Below are 18,067 nucleotides of genomic sequence, written 5' to 3'. Positions count from 1 at the left end.
ACTGTGAGAAATATGAGATAACAAGTATAAGGCATCCAGCAAACCATGTGGTAAATACGTGGTAGCTGGGAGTCATTAATCACTAACTATTATTATTACCTTGCCAGCCTGAGCCCTCACAGGTAGATGTCTGCCCTGACCCTGGCTCTTTAATTGGAGCTGACCTTCCTTTGTTTCCTGTGATAGGAAGCAAAACAGACCAGCCTCAAGCATTAGGCCCTGTGGTATCTGCCTAGATTGCATTTCTTTTCACAAGCTGTTCCCTGTTCTTGTCTTCCTGGTGAGAGCCAGCTTCCCAGGATTCCCTAAAAAATCCACAACATTGCCAATGCTGGCAGAACTGCCCTTTGAATTTAGGGTGGGGTGCACCCTACACTTGAATTTCTTGGCCATCAGTGGCATTTGTGCAGTACACAACAATGCCAACTGTTCCCTTCTATCTCAAGGTGATCCAACTCCCTTCCTTCAAAAGACAGAAACCATAAATCCTAATGTATTCAAAACTCCAATGCTAATAGCAACAGACAAAATTGCTTTGCTTCAGGTAACCACTATATTTTAAAAGTTACATTACAACCAGTTAATGGCTTTCAATCACAAGGACCATTTTATTATAGAATATTTAAGGCAGCCTCACCTTTTTCTTTAAAATTGTTTTTCCAATTAAAATAACTGCAGCTCCTTATGGAGAAAAAAATAAGAGAGCCTGGAGGAGGAGGGCTCAGAGGCTCAGAGGCCTCTGAAGTCAGGGAAAGCAGAAGTCAGGGAAAGGGCGGAAAGAGGTTTACAATCATCCTTAGGAATTTGATTGATCGATTGATTAAGTCAATCAATCAACAAACATTTACTAACACGTTCTCAACTAACTCTGTTTAGGCCGCAGATGTACAAACAAATAAGATATGGCACTTAGCCTCAAAGAACTCTTTGGATTAGTGTAGCAGGCAGATAGGCAAACAAACAATAACAATCAGAGTGATAAGTTCAACAATAACAATATCCCCAAGGGGTCAAAGGGAGGACACTCACAATGTTATGTTTTAGATGGATGCTTTATAAATGAGGTGAATTTTCTTATTTAAACCTTTAAATATCTAATTTTACAATATTTCAAAATCATCAAAAATTACAGAAACTAACATAATGAATGGCATACTACTCCATCAATTCCTAACATTTTGCCATATGCTTCATATTTTTTTAAGAAATAGAACACTACAGATCTGAGTTAAAACCTTCATGTTTTAACCCAACCTCTTCCCTTCTGTAACAGAGGTAAACACTCCCCTGAAAATTTGTGTTTATCATTACCATGCTTTTATTTTTGCCGTTATTACATATGTGTGTACCTAAGAACCAACACAGAACATTCTTTTGAATTTTTTCAAACTGTATATATAATAAATGGTTATCATATTGTCAACCTGCGGCATGCTTTTCTCCTTTACAGTATGTTTTTAGAACTTAGCCGTGTTGATAGTTGTAGCTCTAGTTTATGTATTTTAACTTCTATAGTATTCTGTAGTATTCTATACGTATGGCCAAAACAAATGTATCTATGCTTTGATGGTTTTCAATTTTCTGTTATTACAAATAATGCTGAGACAAAACTCAAATCTGTCTATTGTGCATATGTATGACATTCTCTTGAAATGGAATGGGTGGATAGCAAGATATAAGCATCTTCAACTTCACTAAATAATGCTGTACCACTTTACACAGTGGTTGTACCAATTTACACGCCTCCCACCAACAGCAGGTGACTTCCTATCACTCCATGTCTTCACCAATACTTGGTACTATAAGTCTTTCTAATTGTTGTCAATTTGAATGATATAAATTGTGGTTTTAATGTATAGCTCTTTGATGGCTAGTGAAGTTTAGCAATCTTTCATAATGACTCTTCAGCTTCATTTCTGTGAACTGCTTATTATTTTTCCATTTTTTCCATTGGGTTGTTTGTTCTTTCTAATTAAGTTGAAGGCTTTAAAATATGTTGGTGTGTGTATAGTATATATAGATTATCCTTTGACAGTTATATGTTCTTCAACTATTTTCTATTAGTCTATGACTTGAATTTTCACTTTATTTGGGGAGTCTTGTTAGACAGAAGTTTTAAGTTTATCATAATCAATTTTTAATCTTTTCCTCTATGCTGTTTGCTTTATATGTCTTATTTAAGTAATATAGGGCTTCCCTGGTGGCACAGTGGTTGAGAGTCCGCCTGCCAATGCAGGGGACAAAGGTTCGGGAAGATCTTCCTGGTCTGGGAAGATCCCACATGCCGCGGAGCGGCTGGGCCCATGAGCCATGGCCACTGAGCCTGCGCGTCCGGAGCCTGTGCTCCGCAACGGGAGAGGCCACAGCAGTGAGAGGCCCGCATACCACAAATAAATAAATAAATAAATAAATAAATAAATAACTATCTACTCTGATTTCATTAAGATATTCTCCTGCTTCTCCTTTTGAAAGTATGAAGTGTTGCCTTTACACTTAGATATTAATCTAACTGGAATTTATTTTGCTATGAGATAGGGATCCAAGGTTAACTTCTATTTTTCCACTTAAGAAAACTGGGCCTAGATTTGAGAGCATAACAGAAATAGAAAGAAACAAATGTATCTTCATTCATTCATTCATTCATTCATAATACCAAGTATTCATGGATTTCTTGATATTCTAGCCAATCTCACCTATGTCCAGAATTTTAACTTCCAACCATGTGCTAATAAACTCCAGCCTGGAGTTATTTCTGTGTATGTCCATGAGGCTCTCCCACAGGTGCTTGCTTGGCTTTCACTCTCCAGCCCCTGCAAAGGTTGTACTTAAAATACCAAGAGTATGTTCTAAGTTCTGAATGATCCCTGGTTGACACAGCATCTCGTAACGGGATCACTTTAAAGGCTTCCTCGCTGAGAAGTTCCCTGATTCCAACCACTGCCCTCAATTTATTTTATTCTTTTAAAGACTTTTTTGATGTGGACCCTTTTTATAAGTTTTTTTTCTTTAAATATTTATTTGGCCGCACTGGATCTTAGTTGCGGCACGCAGGATCTTTAGTTGTGGCACGCAAGATCTTTATTTGCAGCATGCAGAATCTTTAGTTGTGGCATGTGGGATCTAGTTCCCTGATCAGGGATTGAACCCAGCCCCCCTGAATTGGGAGCATGGAGTCTTAGCCACTGGAACACCAGGGAAATCCTCACTGCCCTCAATTTACGACAGCCAGAAATCTTATTGAAACACAACTGTGACCACATCCCTCTCCTTTGCTCAAAACCCTTTGGTTACTCTACATTTTTCCTCAGGATAAGCTTCAGGCTCCTTGGCATGACATTCAATACTCTCCACAACCTGCCCCCTAAAGACTGCGGCAGCCTTGTCTTTAGCCACTCTCCAACTCATCTTTTGTGCTCTAATAACACCTGTCCATAGTTCCTGTATATGTCATATTGTTTCTTGCTTAAGGGTCTTCGCTCATGCTGTTCCTTTCCCTGTGAATGCCTTTCTGCTCCCCAATTCCACTTGAGACAAAGAGGCTAACTACAACAAATGTTCTTGTTCCTCCTTCCGCCACCACGGTATACAGCTGTACTAAGAAGCAGCTACTTAAGCAGGGACTGCATTTTCTAGTCCCCATAACAGTTAGATGTGATCATATGACTGAGTTACAGCCAATGGATTGTGAACAGAAGTGATATATACTGCTTTCAAGACTGCCCCATCAAAACTCATCATGTATTAGGGCCCCTCCATGCTTTACCTCACCTTTGAGCTGGATGCAGAGGACTCTAAGACCATCAGAAATGGCAAAGATGTAAGATGAAAGGAGCTGGGGCTCCTAAATCACCAACATTACAGTCCTTAGAACTGGCAAGAGGGGCCCTGGTCTGGGTCTCTCACATCTGGAGGCCCTGATCTCTGAAGTACCTTCTGCAAAATTTTCTAGGTCCCCTTCAGTGCCTGGAACTGGCAACGGATGGCAGTGTTATCTGGGCAGGGTGCCTTGAGCTTAAACCAGTCATTTTTCCCCCTTGCAGGTGCTCTGTAACCCTCTACTGAGGGCTGGCTTCATGAGCATGTGACCTGTGAAGCTGTACAAGGCCTTATGCTTATAAGGGCTCTGTGTTTGGTTTAATGCTCTGCTGAGACCATTTTGGAGTTCTTAATAATTTTTAACAAGGGCACCCACTATTTTACTTTCAATGGGCCCCACAAACTTTTCCTGCCTCTAACCCATGTGTAAGATGGACCAGATGCCCAGAGGAGCTCTGGGACTCATGCCCAAAGGGTCATCCTGAAATTTTGGGTGGTTCCCTGGTTCTATAAAGGCAGTACGGTGAGAGGATGATTTCCACTGGCTAACATGATCCTTCTTTTAGGGATCATGCAAGATTGTGCTGCCCCAAGGGTGCTGACATTAGACACATCACAAGGACAAGTTTAGGGCTCTGGACTACTAACTGTCCACTGCTAACTCTTGGTGTATGGTATGCTAACTCAGGGGCCTGGGTTCCTGCGTCACCTCTCGCTCTTTAGCTTATGCACTTGCTGCTGTTGGCATTCAGGGCAGTCATTCATTCTCATATAGGCTCCATGCCAGTGTCTGTCCAGCAATTCTCTGAGAGTGGCCATACCTATCCTGTTTGAGAGCTTTAGAGACCTTCTCAATGCTAATGGGCCCTCCCTACTTCTGTCTTCACTTGCCTTCAAGTTGTTTTTAAGCTGTGCTAGTTGAGAGACGGACATTCCTTGCACCAGTGAAATGACTCCTTTTACTCTGCCCACAGCCCCTAGTCTATTCTCCTTGCTTGGATTGTATGTTGAAGTCAGGAATGCAGTCAACAGTGAGAGGGTTCACATTCTGGTCAATGACTATGGCCTAAAGAGTTTAAGAGAATCCAATTTTTATAGTGAAGAAAAGAGTTCAAGAGAAGAGAAATTTTACAGTGTAAAATTTCAGAAAGAAAGTTTAACATAACTAGAAAACAAATTATTGGTGACATTTTCCTGCATATCTGAGAAAGACTTGCATTTTTGGTCATCATCAACAAAGCACAAAAGCAACCTTTGAGAGATTCCCTGAAAGCTATCATTCATAATGAACAATGCAGTGTCATGAGTAACTATGCAATCAGCATTGAATAAATATTATTATGAAACTACAGAAGCAAAGAGTCTATATTATTTCAATATAAACAGGTTCCTAAGAGTCATGGTATTGTGAGTAATAAGAGGGTTGTTATTTTTTTCTTGAGGTAAGAGATATGAAATTAGGCAGGAACCAACACATATTCAAAAAAACAATAAAGAACACAGAGCTGGTGCCCAGATATTGATACCATAAAGGAGCTTCACATGCACTACTTAGACAATTATATAAAAAAGACACATAACTACCTTTCTCTACATTATTCTATATCTTCTTCCATAAGTCACTATACTTCAATAGTTATAGTGCTTTTTTATAATTTTTACATGAGTTTTGTATTTTTGTTAATCAATTTGCTTATATACACAGAAGTCCCATAAAAAAAATATTTGCCCAGGGTTCCCAAGACTCAAGGTACTGCCCTAATCACTAAATACAGGAAATCTGCCCACTGAACAGGATGACTCACATTGGACAGTTACATAAATGAGAAATAAACTTTTATTGGTTAAGCCACCAATACTTTAGAGTTTATCAAGTAACTAGCATTTCCCTATTATTCCAGTTTTTCTTTGGTAACTGCCATTCATCCTTAAATACATGACTCTACACATCTCCAGGAAGTTTTACTTTCCTTTCTTGTTTCTCTGTTAGGCCCCCTTTCTTTCCCCACAGAGCTGTGTTGTTATTCTTCTTTGCACTTCCGTGATGTCCTGAGCCTTCCTCTATCATTGACCAACCATATCATATTTTACTCATTTGTTTATGTGTTTGCCTCTCCTATTAGACTGTGGTCACCTTAAGGGCAGGTATTTTTGCCCATGAATGTTAGCCTCTAGCAACATGCTTGGGGAATAGAGGTGTTCATCAAGTAATTTTAAAATCAATATCATTTCACAAGGGAGGCATCTGGATAGAGTAGGAAGAGCACAGGAATGAGAAAACGTGGATTCTAGAGCAAACTTTGCCATTGTTTCCTACATAATCTTAACCAAGCCATTTTCATTCCCTGAGCTCAAATATCCTCAAGCATAAATTGCAGATATTAATACCCACTTTTCATGACTGTTCTGACAAATAAATCAAACAATATATGAGAATTACCTCATAAACTGAATAGGTGACCTTCAAAAGATGGTACTTGTTATTATAGTAGATGCTCAATAAATATTTGTTGAATTAGTGAATTCAGCAATTATTTGAGAGCCTATCATATGCCAGGCATTGTTTTAGGCATTAGAAATGTAGTATCTGGGAAGTCGGCACAGAGACAACACAGCACATTTCATAATTCTCTGCCCTTGGAGAGATCCCAGTCTGGTGTGTGTGTGTGTGTGTGTGTGTGTGTGTGCGCGCCTGTCCATGTGCGTGTGCATAAGCATGTCTGTTGCACCAATATTACAGTATGTGCAGTTCTGGAGGAAGACCCAGGGCACTACAGTAGCACAGAGGAGGGGCAGAGTACGAGGAATTGATAGTAAAATGGCAGGTCCAAGAGGCCACGAAAATTAGACAGGAGGGAAGATTCTTCGGAGCTCATTTCTTGAGCATAGATTGAGGAAGTGGCAGAGTTGGCTCCTGAAATGCCAGTCATTTTTATCTCTCTCACCTTCGGACTCACTTGGAGCATCAGCACTGTTAGCTGAATCAATACTTTCTCCTTGACCCAAGAAATTGATTTTCACAATATCCTTCTTGTCACAGACAGAAGACTAAGAAATAGAAACACAGAAAAACTGTTATTCTCTCTGAGAAGGAGCAAAGGAGAGCAAGGGAGAGCTGTTTGTTGGCAGAGATGGACTACAGGGTGGCAGTGAGCTTAGAGCTGGGGATTCTGGGCGGGGAAAGGTTGAAGAAGGAGAAACTAAGGTAACCATCCCAGTAGGCTCCTGGAAGTGCTGGATGGTGCAGCCATCAGCAAGACAGAAGGATTTAATGATGCCAAGTCCAGGAACAGGCAAATGATAGTGGTCAGAGGGCAAGGCAGGCAAAAAAGTTACAGTTCCATCAGGTTGACAAGAAAGGCCAGAGTAACAACAGTCAGAGAAGTGCAAACCTTACCCAAAGGCCAAGGATGCCCAGATTCCTGCTTCACAGCCCACTTCCCCTAAGAGCAGGAACCATTAGCTACTTACACGCAAGCGCTGCTCATCTAAGTCTACCAGGGAGAAATCCCAGTCCTTCCAAGACCAGTGGTCCTCAACCCTGGCTACACATGAGAATAATCTGGGACATTTAAAAAATAAAAATGCCTGGGAATAGCTTCTGATTCAATGGAGGAGAGGTGGGCAATTGGTATTTTCTAGAAGCTCTGCATATATTCCAATGCACAGCCAATGTCAAGAACCACAGACTTAAACCATCCTAAAAAGTAACATGGTGTTCTTGAAAGATCCCTGACCTTGTTATATCTATCATTCATTCATTCATTCAATAAATATTTATTGAGTGTTTCTAAGTACTATAGACCTGGGTTAAAATCACAACCCAGATACTTAGCAGCTGTGTGATTTGGGCACATTACTTCTTTTAACTTCGATTTCTTCAAAAAGAGAATACTACTACTACCTATTTCACAGGCTTGTTTAGCAGATCACCAGAAATTACACACTAGAAATGCTTTCAAATAATATGTACTCAGTAATTGGGCATTTCTCTATTCTTTTTCTTAATGAATTGGAAAGGGGATGAGGAGGTGTGCGGAGAAGAAGCAAAATGTAAAGAGCGTGGGAAGTAATACCTATCGCTGGTCATTGTATTTGTAGTCATACAACCAGAACAATTAGGACTCTGCCTTGTTCTTGTGGCTAAGACCTCCCCTAGTACCCAGTCTTCTGGGGCCTAGGGTCCTGCCTTGTCGTACAGGACCTGGATAGCTCAGGCTCTGCTGGCTACCTGTGAACAGACCTGCCTGACTCTGTGCACAGGCCTGCACCTTGCAGGGCTGGAGGTGCACAGACTGTGGTGGGACAGACTTACGTTCAGGCTGGTTCAGTCGCTTATGAGCAAACCACATAACATCTGAGCCTCTTTTTTTTTCATTTTTATATTGGGGATACGGTTATTAATTCAGCTACCAGACTATGGAGTCCAGCATCCTGGGTTTAAGTCCTAATTTTGCCACTGTTTCCTCTTGAGGAGTAGAGAGAATAATAGTATGCATCTAATGAGCTGTTACGAGAGTAAAATAATCCATTTAAGGTACTTGGGACATTATCTGGTATAGAGTAGGCTATCAATAATTATTAGCTGTTATTATTATTTTTATTTTTATTATTATCACCATCTACCTTTTTGAATGTCCATGAAAGCATGTGATTAGATGAGCAGCCCAGCAGCCAATACGAGCACTAAAGACACAGAGAGCTAATTAATCCATTAAGACAGTAACTTCGATGACAGTTGGGAATGTGTACAAATCATGTCGTTTTTTCCAAACCTGTCATCTCACTCAGGATAATGGCTCCCAGGCGGGCCCAGTATTCTGTATGATGTTCCTGGGGAAATCCCACAGGGGTTTCAGGTGGCATGAAAGATGGGATCTTCACCAGAGCTTTTCAGAGATGGAGAAATAAACGAACTCATAGCATCCCTTCTGACTCAGCCTGTGCCTCTGCAGCACAAAATGACCACGTGGCCATTTTGTGCCCTGAATGCCTAACTATTGAGGCCTGAACGACAAACAGATTAAGGTTCAAAGTAGCTTACTGGCTGACTTAGTAATAATTGCTATTGAAAACCACTCTCCTAAAAAAACAGCATTTTACAGTTTACATATTGCTTCAATGGATTCATTCACTGACTGAACACTCACTGAGTATTTACTGAGTGTCAGGCTCTGAGTGAAGTGATAGTTAATCAGTCAAACAAAATATTATGTTTAAGTACTGTTTACTAGGGTTTACTAGTAAACAAAACCACAGATGTGAATCATAAAAAGCCCCAGCAGTTCACAATCAAATCAGAGAGAGCTGGAGCAGACGAAAGAACAGAAAAAGCACAGGTGCTGTCATGGAACCAGGGCATGTGTGGGGCAGGGTTCCAACACAAGAGTGATAGTTCTATCTGGGGGGAGGTAGGCAAAAGAGAATTCATACCTGGGACCTTCGTCTTAGGGCCACCTCTTATGTTCCAGCTGATCCTGCTTCCATACTTGAGTCAGTGCTGTCACCCAGTTCTTCTAGATGATGGAGGCCCACCCACATGCCTGATTTCTGAGCAGTGCCCACTATTTGCTTTCTCTAAATCTATATGTCATACCCCAATTGCCCCGTGTTAGGTTCAGAATATTCAAAATGTGTCTGCCAGCCCATAATCTGTTACACCTCTTGACAAACAGACATAATAATACCTAATATTTGAATCTCACAGAATTACTGTATTAAAAGAGATACTGATGAAGAAATAATGCCAATGGTAAAAGGGACCCTTTACTGAATGCCTAATATACACTGATGTACAGGTATCAGGTATTTGATGCAAAGTTTTGCTTATCTTCACATATTTTCCTACAAATAGATATGAAGGCCTCCATAAAAAGTTCAGTGACTTGTCCAAGGTCATATAAGTAGTAGGCACCTGAGTTTGTTTACTTCAAAAATTTTATTGTTATTATGAGACTCTTTCCTCTCTAACACACTGCCTCTCCAAAGTGAAAATACATATATACATACATACATACAGAGTACATACATACATAAAACTGCAGAGCGTCTGTCATGTGCCAGGTACCAAAATAGACATTTTTTATATGATACAAAAAACATAAGAGATATTACCCTTTTTAAAAAAAAATTAAACAGATAAGGCAACTGATGCTCAGGGAGGATGAAACATGAGTTTTTTGACAGTAGAGCCAGAGTTCGAATCCAAGTTGGTTTGACTCAAAAGACGTTGTCTTTCCACTATACCCATGACTCCCCTTCCTGAGACCCTTAATCTAGCTCTGGTATTCCTGCTGTCTACCTGTTGCTTCTTTGGGACTCAATTTCCCCATCTGAAAAATTATGATCTCTAAGAGCTCTTTCCGCTTTGATGTGCTCAGGTTCTAAGATGGAGATGAAAGGCAGACAAAATAGCATTCTGGACTGAGAAAAGCAGGGATACAGCATTGCAAAATCAGGGAATATTTAGGAAAAGTCAGGCATGTTATGGGCTGGAGTTAAAGCAACTCCTGCCTTTGGGTAGGGAATCAGAGAAGGCTCTATTTACACTAGACCTTAGGGGATGAGGAGGAGTTTGAAATGTTAAAAGATGAGCATTATTTCAAGAAAAGGGAAAACACATACAAAGGTCTCAGAGGTCTGCAATACAAAGTATATTTGGAGAACGGTGATTTGTTTGATGTGGTTTTGACCCAGGAAGGAGTAGAGGAATCAAGGAGAGAGAGGATGTGATGATGAATTTCACCCTAATGGTAGTTGTGGTTTCAGTCTGGTTGGTTGGGCCATCCACTCATACATGGCAACTTTTGCTCCTGGTCTTCATTATGTTATCAGAGAGTTTCTGACAATTTGAGGTTACACAGCTAAGCTGGAATAGTGCTTTCAGAGAAGTGAAAAATTAAAGCAATTATCTATACAATTAAATCCCAAACACACAGGTGCACACACGTACACACACACACACACACACACACACACACACAAGCCTTTTATGTGAACAGCTAAAAAAGAGACATTTGGATGATCTTCTGAAGACAATTTTGGCAATCTTCTGTTGGTCATAAGAGAGACAGGTATTCATTGTATAAAAAGATAACAGCACACACCAGTTCTTGTTTTATTGGTATTTTGAGAATTCTTTTTCTTGATGAAGTTCAGGGGTATATACATCATAATTATACTCCCATAGGAGGTGCTTTGGAAATGCCCAGAAGCCATATTTGTCTTCTGAAGACTGTATCAAACACGAGCCTCTGGCTAACTGCTAAGACCACACTGCAGATGGCCAGGGGGCAGGATGCCCATCACCAGTAGCTTGAAGCCTGTATATGTACAGGATACCAGGGTACCAATGAGAGGCTTCATAGCTGGGTCAAAGTTCATGTTTTCCACCTCACCCCTTGCCCTTTGCTTTTTCTATGAAGTTCACAAATATATTTAAGTCTCACAACTTGAAATCCTCAAAATCTCCCCTTTTAACATCTCCCCCAAGTGAACATCTCATCCCTTAACTTCACATACCTTCCTTCAAAGAGTTGTCTGTAATCACTGCTTCCACTTCCCCAGTTCCTTAATCTTAACTGAGTTACACTTCTACCTTCCATGAAATCTTTCTTACCAAGCTACGCAATGATCTCATTAATGTGAAATCATCTCAATCATCATTTTATTTATTTAACTGTTTCGGTGTTTGCTACTTTTCACCATTCCCCCCTTAGAACTCCCTTTACCTAGGTCTTCACTGACACTCCTTTCTCCTGGTTTCCTTCCTCCTCTTCTGACTACTCTGTCTCAATCTCTTTCACTGATTTTTCTTAATCTAACCATCCCTTAAATTCTGATGTTCTCAAAGTCCCTGTCTCTCAGCCTCACACTTCTCCATCTATCCATCAAGTACACAGCAAATGAAGACCTGTAGAAATGAATCAGACCAGATCCCTGTACTCAAAGAGCTCATAGTCTAGTGGGGAGACAGATACGTAAACAGACAATCCCACACAGCCTTAGGTATTGTTTTGTCTTCACTCTGCTGGATGAAACCAATGCAGTCAGGGGACAAAGGCAGTAGTAGCAGGGGCCTTCTGCTTCTTCCATTGGAGGGCCTTGGGGTAGAGACAACTTGTATCTGTCTACTTAAACACATATGGAGGGCCTGCAAATGTCACGCCTGTCATGTCAGACTTAAGTATCCAAAAGAATAATCACTCAGTGGTATCACAATTATTCTATTAGTTGCGATGTCTTGGTCCATTCCATTGTGTCATATTTGGAAGGCAGCATGCAGTAGAGGAAATAACACAGCTTTTAGGGGAAAAGGGCTTGAGCTTGAATGCTGGCTTCATTTTAAACTAGTTATATTATCTCAGACAAGTTACTCAAATGCTTGAGTACTCTGACCCTCATTTTCCTCATCTATGAAATGCACATATTTTCTTATAGAATTGTTATAAGGATTTGATATAAGAAGCACTTTGCACAGTTCCTGGCACTTGGTATTTAGAATGGAAATTAGCCCAAACTTTCTTCTATTCCAAATGTGGGACTAACTCAAGAAGAAGACAGACTGTGGGCAATCAAGTGTGTTATCTTTGCTCAGGTAACAAGGTGTGATGCATTGGAAAAGGGGCCCAAGACAGCACTGTTTTAAATAAAAGTCCTAAATTCCCTTTCAATTGCCTTGCTCAAATCACTTAAGGGGAGCTTTCTGTAGCTCTGCTAATGAAGTCATCCTCAAAATCACTTTCAGACAGACTATTGCTCAATAATAAACTAACTGCATGATAATACACACATTTAAGCCCCCAAGTCGGGTGATTTTTTTAAGATCGGAATCCATACAGTCATTGAGAGTCTTAAGGGGGTCCTTTGTGGAGATTGGATTTCTCCAAAAGAAAAGAATATAACCCGTTTTATTCTCTTTATTTTGCCAGCTCATCAAGAAGAAAACGATGAAAAAACTGTAATGTCTATGGTGCAATTCATCACAGGGAATTTTATGGCAGAAAAATATTTTCAATTTATAATGGCAGTAATGTGACATTGGCCAAAGGCTGAAAAAGACTTTTTCTTCCTACCAGGAGTCAGCTAGGAATAGAAGAGGGATGTAATCATTACTCATCCCTAGATGCTGAGTGTTTAAAGGCATCTTACACAACAGCATGCATTTTACTACCCTGCTATATACATCAGGCAGAAAAATTTTACCAGAATTCTATAACTCACATGCCCTGTTTATCATAACTGAGTCCAATTAAGCTCACATGGTGGGTAAAGGGGAGGGTCTTCTCCTTGTTAGAACCTCAAGGCTGACTTTGAGAAGTCCAACAAAAGAGCCATTCTTAAGAAGGGAGCCATGTTCTAGTGTTTGGCTTAAAAGATGTATTTTAAATGACTCTAGCCCTGGGGACACACACACACACTCACACACACAACCTCATTGGCAGAGTTTTCTAACAAATGGAATGCAATGGTAGAGAACTCACTGAGCACGTTTCCCAAAACCCACCATGCACATGGCCAAGGAAATCATTCCATGCTTTCCTGTTTCACTCTTCTGGATACAGATGGGACGTCACCAGGAGTACACATCCACCTTCACTGTTACTCTTCTAAGCCCCAACCCCCATAGTACCTTCATCATCGAACTTAATCCTTCACTTACTCACTTATTTATTCATTCATTCATTTACACTTACTAAAATAGTCAAATCAACAAATATTTGTAGTATGACAATATGTCAAGCATTAAAAATACAATGGTGATTATGACATAATCCTCTACTTTTAAGTCAAGAAGTTCCTAATTTAGTAGAGTAGATAGCTGAGCAAACAGTCATACCACTGCCTGACTGCATGGTAAGGGCTCTGCTACAGAGTATGCTAGGTACTGAGATTCAGAGGGAACAAGAGAGAAAAACACATTTAGCATGGAGGGGCCGAGAGAATGCTTCCTGGAGGAGATGTCCTTTTTTAAGTTGAGCTGTGATGCACGACTGGGAATTTTCTAGTAGGAAACAGGTAGAAAGACAAGGCAGGCAGAGGAACAAGATGTGCAAAAATGGAAAAATGTGTGAAATGAATATAGCATGTACACAGAACAGAAAGTGTGGAGCACAGCTGAAGGTCAAAGCCTAAGGGTTCTGGGACTTCCCTGGTGATCCAGTGGTTAAGACTCCACTGTAAGGGCACGGGTTTGAGCCCTGGTTGGGAAACTAAGATCCCAAATACTGTGCAGTGCAGCCAAAAAATAAAAATTAAAAAAAAAAATCTCTACTGTAGAGCACAGGGAGCTCTACTCTCGATACTCTAATGGCCTATATGGAAAAGAATCTGAAAAAAGACTGGATACATTTATATGTATAACTGATTCACTTTGCTGCACAGCAGAAACTAACACAACATTGTAAATCAACTATACTCCAATAAATTTTTTTTTTTTAAGCCTAAGGGTTCTGATTAAATTACCTAGGAGAGGTGAAGTGCTGTTTTACGTGCTTAAAACACACAGCCACCAAACTCATAGAGCTTCTGCTTCACACACACAGAAACTTTCTTCTTTGGCATGTATTCCTTGCCAGGCAAGTCAATTGACTCAGCTTTGTTGTGCTTTTGTTTGTTTAGTTTGTGTGTGTGTGTTTGTTTTGTTTTGGGTGGTCTTTGTTTTACTCTTTGACACACTTAAAATGACGAGAGAGAGTAAAATGTGAAACTCTGGGGTCAGAAATCTCTCTGTCAGAGGGAACAGGTACAACCCTAAGGAAGAAATGTTCCTAGGAGTCCAAGGAAAAACAAGAAGGCCAAGGAGCTGGAGCAGACTGAGGAAGGAGAAGTAGGCAATAAATTAAGGGCACAATTTGGGGGCCAGATCACGTGAGGCCTTGTGAGCCATAGAAAAGGTTTTGGATTTTACGCTAGGTGAATTGTAAGCCACTGAAGGGTTATGAAGAGGGAAATGAAATTATCTGACTCTCATTTTATTTTTTAATTTTTTTTAACATCTTTATTGGAGTAGAATTGCTTTACAATGGTGTGTTAGTTTCTGCTTTATAACAAAGTGAATCAGTTATACGTATACATATGTCCCCAATCTCCTCCTTCTTGCGTCTCCCTCCCACCCTCCCTATCCCACCCCTCTAGGTGGTCACAAACCACAGAGCTGATCTCCCTGTGCCATGCGGCTGCTTCCCACTGGCTATCCATCTTACATTTGATTGACTCTCATTTTAAAAGGAGCATTCTGGCTGCTGTGTGGAGCACAGACTGCAGGGGGACATGAATGAAGAAAGGATCTGTTAAGAGAGGAGTATCTTCACAGACAAGACGATTAGGTCTGAGCTAGAGTGGTAATGATGGAGGAGACGAGAAATGACTGGAATCAGGACATAGTTTGAATATCATTACTTAACTGTCCCTCCCCCATTTTACTTAACTTCTCGAATGCCCAAACTGTTCATTCCACAAACAGAGAAACTAAGGCCTAGAGGAAAAGGACTTGTCCAAGGCCACACAGTGGGTCCATGGCAGAGACAATCCTGTCTCTTTTCTTTGGCCTCCCTGAATTTGCCACCATCTCCTCTCCAAGTCAATTCCACTGTTCCATAAGCCTGAAATACCATCTTCCTGGTGGCATTTTCAGAAAAGCAGACGGCATCCAGCAGAAAGCCTGCCCAGCATCAAGAGAAACCAGGACTTTGATGTGCTCCAACTGGAGCACAGAGAAGATGTGTGGAAAATACCAAGCAAATGTTTGGACTCAGAATCCAAAATAACATGTACTTAACTTTGCAATTGAAAAAGCTAAATTCAAACATGTGTCTTGCTGGTTTTCCAGAAAAATATCTCTTGTAGCATAAAATTAAATAAACACCAACCCCAACTTGTGGTCTCTCCCCACCCTCCCTTCCTCTAGAGTGTTCTCCAAGTATTTTCAAACTCCCTCATTCTCCAAATTAGGAACCTTCCATATGTTTGGACTCATGAGGCAAATAGTCATACTAGCTAATACCATAGTACACAGTGGACATTCCCTATTTCCTATTGCATTACACATGTTCAGTCCTCTGGGCCTCTGCTCATGCTGTTTCCCTGCCTGGTATGCTTCCCCAGTGTCTTCTTTTTGTCTGAAATATTCTGTGAAGCTTCCTTCTTCAAAAGCTATTCCCCAATTCTTCCTGTCACTTAACTGACTACTTTATTCCTCTCAAATCTTGTTGCAAAGATAGCTATGAAATCCTCAGTTTCTTCATCTTTATAATGGAAATAAAAATATTTCTACTCAGGGTATATGCCCAGTAGTGGGATTGCTGGGTCATATGGTAGTTCTATTTGTAGTTTTTTAAGGAACCTCCATACTGTTCTCCATAGTGGCTGTATCAATTTACATTCCCACCAGCAGTGCAAGAGTGTTCCCTTTTCTCCACACCCTCTCCAGCATTTATTGTTTCTAGAGTTTTTGATGATGGCCAATCTGGCCGGTGTGAGATGATATCTCATTGTAGTTTTGATTTGCATTTCTCTAATGAGTAATGATGTTGAGCATTCTTTCATGTGTTTGTTGGCTATCTGTATATCTTCTTTGGAGAAATCCCTGAGAAAACCATAATTCAAAAAGAGTCATGTACCAAAATGTTTATTGCAGCTCTATTTACGATAGCCAGGACATGGAAGCAACCTAAGTGTCCATCAACAGATGAATGGATAAGGAAGATGTGGCACAAATATACAATGGAATATTACTCAGCCATAAAAAGAAATGAAACTGAGTTATTTGTAATGAGATGGATAGACCTGGAATCTGTCATAAAGAGTGAAGTAAGTCAGAAGGATAAAAACAAATACCGTATGCTAACACATATATATGGAATCTAAAAAAAAAAAAAAAAAGTCATGAAGAGATTAGTGGTAGGATGGGAATAAAACACAGACCTACTAGAGCATGGACTTGAGGATATGGGGAGGGGGAAGGGTAAGCTGTGATGATGTGAGAGAGTGGCAGGGACATATACACACTACCAAATGTAAATTAGATAGCTAGTGGGAAGCTACAGCATAGCACAGGGAGTTCACCTCTGTACTTAGTGACCACCTAGAGGGGTGGGATAGGGAGGGTAGGAGGGAGGGTGACAAAAGAGGGAAGAGTTATGGGAACATATGTATATGTATAACTGATTCACTTTGTTGTAAAAGAGAAACTAACACACTATTGTAAAACAGTTATACTCAAATAAAGATGTTAAAAAATAAAAAAAATTAAAAAAAATATTTCTACTCACCTCAAAGAGATTTGCAAAGATTAAATGAATGAATATTCATGAAATAGCTTTGAAAAGAGTAAAGTACTCAACTATTAGTATTAATTTTTCTTCCCTCCCTCTTTCTTTCTCCCTCCTTTCCTAACTCCCTCCTTTCTTTCCCTTTCCTTCCTTTCCTTCTCTTTCCTTTTCTCTTTCCTTTCCTCTCCCTTCCTCTCTCTCTCCCTCTTCCTTCCTTTCTTCCCTCCTTCCTTTCTTCCCTCCCTCCTTTCTTCCCTCCCTCCTTCCTTCCTTCCTTCCTTTAGTTCTTAGTTAAAAGTACCCTTCCTTTGTTGGGGAGAAGAGGTTCCCCAAACATGTAAATGCAATAGACATTTGTAGTCAGCTGCCTGGTGTCTAAAGAATAACTAGATAAATAGCATTCTTCAGAGTCTGGCCAGTACAGGGCCTGTTCCTGGCATGGCAGTACTAATATCATGTCTAAGTCTTACTCACTTCTCCACTCCACTAAATAACAACAATAACCAAAATAACATAAACTCTTAAAAATAACTCTGGTACCCTCTCCTGAAAAAAAGGAACTATGTCTGCAACCCTCCACTTCAACCTAGACAGTTCTTCTTTTATTAGTTTTATATTTTACATGAGATTTTTTTGAGAAAAGGGTTCTTTTACTTTAAAAAATCTTTAAAATAACTGTTCTGATTGAAAGCCCCCATTTTAGAGATACAGAAGGTAAAACTCAGGGAAGGGAATAGTTCAAGGACATACTTTCTAAAGCCAGGTGAAATAACTTCTAGACCTAGGATAAGCCACTTCCTGGATATTATCCCCACCCTGTCCACCTCCTGGGAGGTTTTCCTGATATCAAATGAGCTAATGGACTGATTATGGAAAAATCTTACTTACTTTCCAGAACATTGACATAATGACATGGCTGTCATTATGCTCATTTTCATTCATTTTCCTGGTCTCAGGTACTAGGGACCTTGAAAACCAAG

General features: G+C 40.2%; 1 protein-coding gene across 5 annotated transcripts in view; it reads right to left on the bottom strand.

The window, feature by feature from the left end:
- AGBL4 (AGBL carboxypeptidase 4) overlaps positions 1 to 18,067 on the bottom strand; it is a 1,382,976-nt gene that overhangs the window by 467,024 nt on the left and 897,885 nt on the right. The gene's annotated exons all lie outside the window — the stretch shown is intronic.

The sequence above is a fragment of the Kogia breviceps genome, chromosome 1 (assembly GCF_026419965.1).
Source record: "Kogia breviceps isolate mKogBre1 chromosome 1, mKogBre1 haplotype 1, whole genome shotgun sequence".
NCBI lineage: Eukaryota > Metazoa > Chordata > Mammalia > Artiodactyla > Physeteridae > Kogia > Kogia breviceps.
Note: the sequence above shows the minus strand (reverse complement) of the source record. Positions and strands in the feature narration are given on the sequence as shown.